Consider the following 9,065-nt stretch of genomic DNA (forward strand, 5'->3'; position numbering starts at 1 on the left):
GTACCACAACTGTTTTACAACAAAACAAGTAACTTCAAAAAGATTGATTTCACTTTTTTATTCACGCATTCTTCATAATGATAACAGGTTAAAAAAAAACCCAATGGTATAAGAAAAAAACATTGGGGAAAGTTGGTTAGGCACTCAGATGTTTAAATGTGTTCTCTTGTTGTTGTTAGGTGCCATCAAGTGGGTTCTGACCCATAGTGACCCTATCCACAACAGAATGAAACACTACATGATCCTCACAATTGCTCCTAGGCCTCAGCCCATTGATAAAGCCACTGTGCCAATTCATCTCGTTGAGAGTGGTCCTCTTCATAGCTCCCCCTCCTTTTTATCAAACATCATGTCCTTCTTGAAGCACTGGTCCCTCCTGGCAATATGTCCAAAGAATGTGAGACCAAGTCTTGCCATCCTTTCCTCTAAGGAGCACTCTAGCCTTACTACTTCCACTACAGATCTGTTTGTACTTTCTGCAGTCCATGACTTTCAATATTCTTCTTCAGCATCACAATTCAAATTCATCACAAATCAAATTTGATTCTTCGTCTGTGTTTTTTAATGTTCAGTTTTCACATGCATATGAGACAATGGAGAATCCTGTGCCTTGGGCCAGGTGCACCTTCATCTTCAAAATAACATCCCTTCTCTTGCAATACTCTAAAGAGGTCTTGTGCGGCAGATTTACCTAATGCAATACATATTTTGATCTCAACTATTGCTTCTATGAGCATTGAGTGTGGATCCAAGAAGGACAAAATCCTTGACAATTTCTATATTTTCTCCATTTATCATGAGGTTACTTATTGGTCCATTTGTGGGGATTTTGTCTTTCTTTACATTGAGTTTTAATCCCAACTGAAGGCTGCAATCCTGATCTTCCTCAGCAAGTGTTCTAATTCCTTCTCACTTCCAACAATCCTGGTGCCACATTCTTCTTTGTATAAATCCAGCTTCTTTGATGATTTGCTTGGCATATAGATTGAACAAGTATGGTAAAAGGATACAACCCTGACACCTACCTTTCTTGATTTTAAACTGTGCAGTATTCCTTTGTTCTGTTTGCATAACTGCTTCCTGATTCGTGACCAAGTATCTCGTGAGAACAATGAAGTGTTCTAGAATTCACACTCTTCTCAAGGTTATTCACAGTTTACTATGGTCCACACAATCAAGTGTCTTTGCATAGTAAATACAACACAAGTCAACATCTTTCTGGCATCCTCTCTTTTGAACAAAGCTGCACCTGACATCAGCAATGATATAAAATACTTTTTAAGTCCTCATAATTTGAAAGGGGAAAAACATCTTAATCTAAAAGAAATGTAATCAACTTTGCCTCTAGTTAAATATAGCAAAAGCAGCATTTCCAGTTTCCTTTCTTTCCGCTTCCCATCCTTTGTTTGTGAACATTAAAGCATCTAGAATATTTACTCAAGTCTACCCTATGGTTCATAAGATTCAGGATGTTATTTTTATAAACATGTAGTGAGAAACAATATATATTGAAGTATAAGAAGTATATGGGACTAAAATTGAAAGGCCTTTTCCTCACAAATAAACATTAGCTATACAATTATCATTCCTTTGTATTTTCTCGTGTATGTAATATTTTCAAAGCATATGACACAATTCCTGTATTCAAACAGTTTATTTCTTTTAAGCATTGAAAAGGAAAAAGAAGGCTGTAGAATGGAAAAAAATGCAAAATAGTATCCATAAAGATATGCTTATGGCTTGAAGGCTAAATTGCAATCAACAATTGTGTTGATGAAAATAAAGACATTGAAAGTATCAGATTGGTTACATTTGGAAAAGAGGAAAAATAAGCCCCTTAATATATACAAGTCTCCCCAAATTTGTAACACACCTTTTGGGAATATGGAAGAGACTTACTAACACTTGACCACTTCACCAAAATGATATTCATGATGACACAGGATAAACATGACTCAAGAAAGGTTAACTACAGAAATGAGAAGCCTTCTTTTGCCTGTAAGATTGTAAAACACACAGGTTTTACATAGCAAATATTGGTCCCAAGGAGGGATAAACGGCACATTGATATTCTGCTAATGAGACTGCAAATGAGACAAACAAAATTCGTAAGTTTTGACTTAATAATTTTTCTTCTAAAATGTATTTTGAAGTAAGATGAATTTTATGATAGTAAAATTTAGTATATAAAAATTACATATAATATAATACTATATTTTTTGGTTAAAATATGTAATATACAAATAGATGTTAAATTTTTCAGGAGGCTAACCTGAGGATGGAGGAGACAGGAGTTTGTGTTAAACAGTGAAAGCACTTAACCCACTGAGTTCAGACTTTCAAAATCCTGTGTCATTGACCCATTTAAATCAGGATGTCTAGCCAAGTCAAACCCTCCAAGAAAAAGTCTGAACAGTTTAAAAACAACCCACAAAGAAAAATTGATGAGGAGGAAACGGAATGACCAGGAAAAGAGGTCAAAACCTACTGGGGAAAAAACAACAACCAAAGCATCTGTCTTCTCCAGTGACAGGAAAAACAAAGCACACTAATCTGAGACAGAAAAAGATCATATACACCCAGAGAAACCCGGCAACCTCTTTCAAAGAGAAGCAGACCGTTTACAAACTGCGATGGAATCACTAATAATAACAATTTTGAGTAACACTATGAAATAAAATGAGCAAATTCAGTACCATCTTAACTTCATGGGAAAAAAAGATTGCTAGTTAAAATCTGAAATGTTAACTAATGTATCAAGCCTACCAAGAATGGAAAAGGCCCAGCCCAAAACTGATGAAGAAGGTCTGGCATTGTTGCGGGAAGGGGTAGATTAAATAGTAGAGACCACAGAGCCAAGGATTGAGAATATTCAGACCCTAAAGGACAAAATTCAAATTCTAACAACTGAGGTGGAAGAAGAAGAGGAGAAAGCAAAATAGGTGACTCAAATAGATCATAGTCTTCCAGAACTTTCTCGGAACAGTCTCAATGGACCTATAGACTTCAGAATGAAATTGCTATGCTAATTCCAAATCAGATTTCTCTTCTAAAACACTTCAAAAATCATTCCCAATGAAAAAACATGTTAACTTTCAAAGAAGAAACCTATAACAAACCTGTATATGTCTTAACATGTTTATGAAATAATTTTATATTACTTTAATATGTATTAATTTATAAAATTGCTACCTTACAATGATATTACTGATGCTAAAGCTTCTGTGGAACTTATTATACTCTAATAATTAAATATATTTTAAACTCAGACTATGCAAATCTACGGTACACATCTAGTGTAGTACTAGAGATAGTTTTTAGTAGCTACCAAGTCTGGGATATCATGTCTGTATTGTTCTATCTCCAGTTGTTTGACTGAAACCATAAAAACAGCCATAGTATGAGAGTTTATAATGCCTGAATGGAGCCCACTATTGGTCAGCACAGATAAAATGTGAGTCTCTGTGTTAATATATATAAAATATTTATAATGCTTAGTCATAGGAACATAAGTATTAGGTAGGATTATTATTATTTAGTTGCATTATTTGTTTACAACTTGTTTACAACAAGCATTATGTGTTTGTTCCTTTAGATCTTAAGGTCCCTAAATTCCCTTATTCTCTTTCAAAACTCCTTATTCTTTTAGCAGAGTAGTTAAAATTTGCCAGGAGTCTTTAATGTTTTTTCTTTGATTGGGTTACTGAGTAGATGTTGAATATTTTTTGTTTACTGACATCAAAACATGCTGTTATTTCAGAAAATTATGAAGAAGGAAACTAGACATTTTTTAGGATTTGTAGTGGCTCGCTAAAACTAAATGTAAAAAATGTTTTGTTGTTACGGGCAGGGTAAGGTGGGCAGGGAATGTTTTTTTTGAAAAATATTCCCAAAGTCACCAAATATCAGCTGTGGTTGTGGTAGTTACATAAATTTTGTGTCAATTTGGGACTTCATATTAAGACTTAAGGGGTGGAGTCTAGTCTGTCAATTGGATCATAGCCAATGAGGCCTCTGTGTGGGCATGGCCTTCTCCTTAGAATTCTGGGAACTCCTGTATTTTCCTCCTTGGAAATGGGAAACACTTTCTCCCGCTACTCACTCCCTTGGAGACTCTTTACAGACAAGAGGCACTCCCTGAGAGATGCTCTACTGACAGGACACATGGCACCAAGCTGATAGACTCTGTGCCATGGGAACTGGAGGAGCCACTTGGAGACCCCTTTCAGCGCTGAGATGCTTACAACGCCATGGGATCCACAAGACTTCCCACCCACTGACCTGTGATCTTCCTGCATTCAACGTCATTACGTGTATTTTGTGAGTCTGAAAAGGACTGATATCAGACATATGGGCTAATATTGGATTTATGGACTTGATCTGGATTGGGCTGGGATGTTTCCTCAATATTCAATTGCTCTTGTAATATAAAGCTCTTTCTTGTACACATATGAGTGTCTATGAATTTGTTTCTCTCATCTACCAGAACGGACACAATGGCTCTTCCTGTTGGAGAAATTTAGGGCCCTGGTGGCTTAGTGGGCTGCTAACTGCAAGGTGAGTCATTGGAAACCACTAGCAGCTCCTCGGGGAAAAGCTGAGGATTTCTACTCTCGCAAAGATTCACAGCCTCAGAAACCCACAGGGGTGCTTCTACTCTGTTCCTATGAGTTAGAAATCAGCTCAATGACACCAAGTTTGGTTTATACAGTCTAAAATTGTTTTATAATAAGTATATGTTATTTTTTAAAGGGAGAAAACCAAGTGATTCTCTAAAACATTGGGTGCTCTAGAATTTTATGTTTTCCACCTGCCATGACTTTTTAAAACAAATTTAATTTTTCAGACACTTTATTGATTTCCTCATTTTACTAGCAACCAGTGGCATAGAAAAACCCAAAGCTTATTAAATATTTCTCAGTTTGGACAGGTTCACACACAATCAGGACTAATCGATGGGAACAGAAATATACATTGTAAATGTTTTTCTATTGTTTTCTTAATTCCTCTTCCCCCTCAATTATGTTCGCTTGTGTGACTTGGAAGCTATGAGTAATTTTCTGAATCTCACTCCCTATCTTGTATTTATAAGATCTTAGCCAAATAACTTGCAATTTCTGACCCCTAGTTTCCTCACAAAAGCTGCCAGTTTACAAATACACTCTCTTTGGTATTTAAGTGTTTATTTATTTATTATTTATGGGTGGTTGACAATATTTAAAGACTAAAGTATTTAAAAACTTCTTGTAAGGAATCTTGATCTCTAACATGTTACCCTGCACTTCTGCATGGACCAAATCTGGCAGACTTGGGGCCCTCTAGCATCATTGCCACATTATTCTTCCAATTTAGAGAACATGGGTACACGTAAAGGCAAATAAAAAAAATTTTTAGAAAGAAAATGTTTTGAAAATGATAACAGCAATATCTATACAAGTTTGCTTGGTATAATTGATTTATGGATTGTTACAATATCTGTAAAAAGCCCCAAATAAAATGATTTAATTTTTGCTTACTGTGTTAGTCTGGGTAAACTAGGGAAACATGTCCACAAAAACTCATATGTATAAGACAGAGTTTTATATAAAGGGTAAGTGTACTTTAAGAAAGCATCCCAACCCCATGCTGTCCAAGCCCATAAGTCCAACATTGACCATATGTCCGACACCAATCCACAAAGTCCTCCTCCATCTCACAAAACACACACAATGACACCGACTGCAGGAGGAAAGCAAAGCAGTGAGCATGTAATCATCTCAGTGTTGGCAGGGGTCTCCACACAGCTGCTCCAGTACCCAGGGCTGCATCGGGGTAGGTCCGTGTGGCTTCTCCTCAGAGGTGTCTTGCAGGAAGTGAACCCTGCCAGCTGAAGCAGGGAACTGGCTTAGGCAGCTGCACCCTGATCCAACCAACAAAGCAAGAGACCGGAGAATTAGAAAGGCGAGGCTCACCGAGCCATTTATTGATACGCCCTTCAATTAATTCCAGATGTGTTTTATTGGCCAGATTGACACAATAAACCTTAACTATCTCAATCCAGCCCTTGCCAACTTGGCACCTGTACACAATTCTTTAGCCTAACAATTGCAATTAAGTAACCTACAACTTAACCCAATAATCCTATGAATATATTCCCCCCACCTATGAAAGTTTGTAAGGCAACCACTTCATGCCTTTATCCCCACAATTTTGGGTATCCAATTCCTATACTGCCCACTTACATCAGCCCAGTGCTCGGAGGAGAGAATCATATTTTTCGACATGAAGAATCTTCTATTCTCGTTGGAACCTTGTGAAGTCCACATCCATAGGCAAAGTCAAATCCGGACAGGCCATCCATAAAGTCGGCAACAATAAGCACCAGTTCACAGGCTCAAAAATCTCTTCATCTGATCGGGTTCTGATCAACTCAACATGGGCTTCCCCACTCAGCCTCCCCAGGGTGCCCATTGGCCGCCTTGCCTTTAGACTCTGGGCTCTCACACATTCTCAACAAACCTAGCCCCCTCATGCTAAGTCATGAACTTTAGACCAGTCAACCCGCTCTCATCTTCTCCTCTTTTTCCTGTAAACCAAGTCCACAGGTGTCAGTGGCCAAACTCAACCCGTCTCTTTATTGCTGCATTTCTCCCACTTCCACTCAACAAGTAGGTCCAGGTGGTCACTTAGCAAACATTTCAGCCTGCTCACAGGCTCCCTTTAATGTTCAGTCCTAGAGAGGAGTTTTCTTCATGATTCCAGATTTTTGCCAGCTTCTGACAAAGACCACTGGTTCCTGAGTACGCCAAAGCACTGGGTGGGGCAAATCTTTTCAAAGCTTTCTTTGCAGGCTGGCCTAAACCCATCTAAAGATTACATTTTAATGGATGTTAGCAAGTGGGCTTACAAGCTTTCTATCTTCATACTTCCCATATTTTTCCCATAATACAACTGAGTAAACAGTGTGGCTTTATCTGACCTCTGGCTAGACAAAGAAGAAAAACTTCCATGAGGGAGAGGTCAAACAAACGTCTACTCTCCATCTTATGATGTGTTTCTCCAGTACCCAACTCCTATGTGCTAGTCTGGGTAAACTAGGGAAACAAATCCACAGAAACTCATATGTATAAGACAGAGTTTGATATAAAAGAGTAAGTGTACATTAAGAAAGCATCCCAATCCAGTGCTGCTCAAGCCCATAGGTCCAACATTAGACCATATGTCCAACACCAATCTACAAAGTCCTCCTCCATCTCACAAAACACATGCTGTGACGCCAACTGCAAGAGGAAAGCCAAATCAGTGAGTGTGTAAGCATCTCAGTGCTGCTGGCTGCTCCAGCACCCAGAGCTGCATCGGGGTCGGTCTATGTGGCTTCTCCTCAGGGGTGTCGTGCAGGAAGTTAGCCTTGCCGGCTAAAGCAGGGAACTGACTAAGGCAGCTGCACCCTGGTCTGACCATCACAAAGCAAAAGACCGGAGAACTAGAAAGGCAAAGCAAATGGAGCCATTTATCTCCCTGCTTACTAAAGGTTTCTCTGATTATACGTATATACATATATACAATGATTATATATATGTAAATACGTATAATCAGAGAAACCTTTAGTACACAAAAATATCAAAATGTGAAGCTATCCTCCATCTAAGTCTATACTTTTCTGAGGGCAGAACTTCCATCTCTCTCACCCTTCTGTGAAGAATTATGCACTCTTCAATTGACCTCATGTCAAAAGAACGGTGTTGTCATCCTTCACCCTGAGGGACCAAATTGGGTTGCTTTGCAATGGTTTTTGAGCTTGAGGAGCCAAAAGAAATCTGACGGGGTAGATCAGGCTCTAGTGCCTTTGATATCACTTTCTCATAGGACAGCCCTTGCTACCCTCCACGAATGAGCAGATGATTTGTGATGGAAAATACATTTCTCAGTGACATTTTCTTGACGTGTTTATCCCCTGTGCAGTTTTAAACCTTCTTAAGACATCTTCTTATCCAGCCCCTGTCATTGTCCTGTGACCTTTAAGAAAATCTACAAAGATTAATCCTTTGTAATCCCCCAAAACTGTTGCCATAAACTTCTGACCTGTATACCATTATTCAACCACTGTTTTGACTAGACCTTTTTTTAAGGCAAGTTAATGAGACTAAGCATTTCTTTCATAGCCTTTGAAAACTGTGGAAATCTTCAAAGGAATTACATCTGTGATCATCACCCATTTTCTTCTCATTGTTTCCTGACTCTACCAGCTGTTAAAACATCAAAACCAGCCTGTGTGTGTGTGTGTGTGTTCAGTCCAAATTCTTCATATTTTAGCTGTAAGAAAACTAACTTATTATATCTAACCGTAAAGTTCTTGACAACAAAAGTCAGATAAAATCCTTCCTAGTTTTCTCCTCCCACAGCTGTGAGTTTCCCTGATACCCCCCAGTCTCCCTCTGGCATCTGGGGTTCCTTTCGGGACAGCCCTAATGACTGAAAATAAAAGCTGAGCAAGAGGGTTAACTATGAGGCAAAAAGTTGTTTTTATCCTTCTCCTTGAAAGTTCTGTCTTCTAATAATGGTCTTGCTTCTAAGAATGATGTCTATGTTTGTAATTTATATCGCTTTTGCTTTATTCCAATTTTCCCACAGGAAACTCAGTGTGATTGTTTATACTTTGAAAAATCTCTCAGGCTTTCAATGACTACTTTTATTTTGTTTCAGTTCAAAAGGAACTTTCAGGAATGGAGGTTTTCTCATGAAGATTTAAGCCACATTAAAAAAATATCAATATCAAGTTGTCACTTTCCTATTTCTCTTCAACCTGCATAGCAAACACACATGCACAGTTTTGCACAAGGATATGAAACACCCCAAGGCACTTTCCAGAATAGAGAATTTGTGGCTGCTACATCTATTTCAGGAGGCCTGGTGGCATTTTGCTCTAATGGAAAGGTCAGTAGTTTGAACACATCAGCCACCCTGTGTGAGAAAGATGATTCACAGCCTTGGAAACCCAAAGGAGCACTCTTAATCTGCTTTATAGGGTTGCTATGAATCAGAATTTACTCCAGTAGCTGATGTCCAAAGTAAGCCCCAGAGAACTA

General features: G+C 38.3%; 1 pseudogene; it reads left to right on the plus strand.

The window, feature by feature from the left end:
• The first annotated feature begins 2,374 nt into the window (after positions 1-2,374).
• On the plus strand, positions 2,375-3,145 carry LOC101639207 (annotated as a pseudogene).
• Positions 3,146-9,065: the final 5,920 nt, after the last annotated feature.

This window comes from Echinops telfairi, unplaced genomic scaffold (genome assembly GCF_000313985.2).
Source record: "Echinops telfairi isolate 266 unplaced genomic scaffold, ASM31398v2 ScPeMD7_7468;HRSCAF=8506_0, whole genome shotgun sequence".
NCBI classification, from domain to species: domain Eukaryota; kingdom Metazoa; phylum Chordata; class Mammalia; order Afrosoricida; family Tenrecidae; genus Echinops; species Echinops telfairi.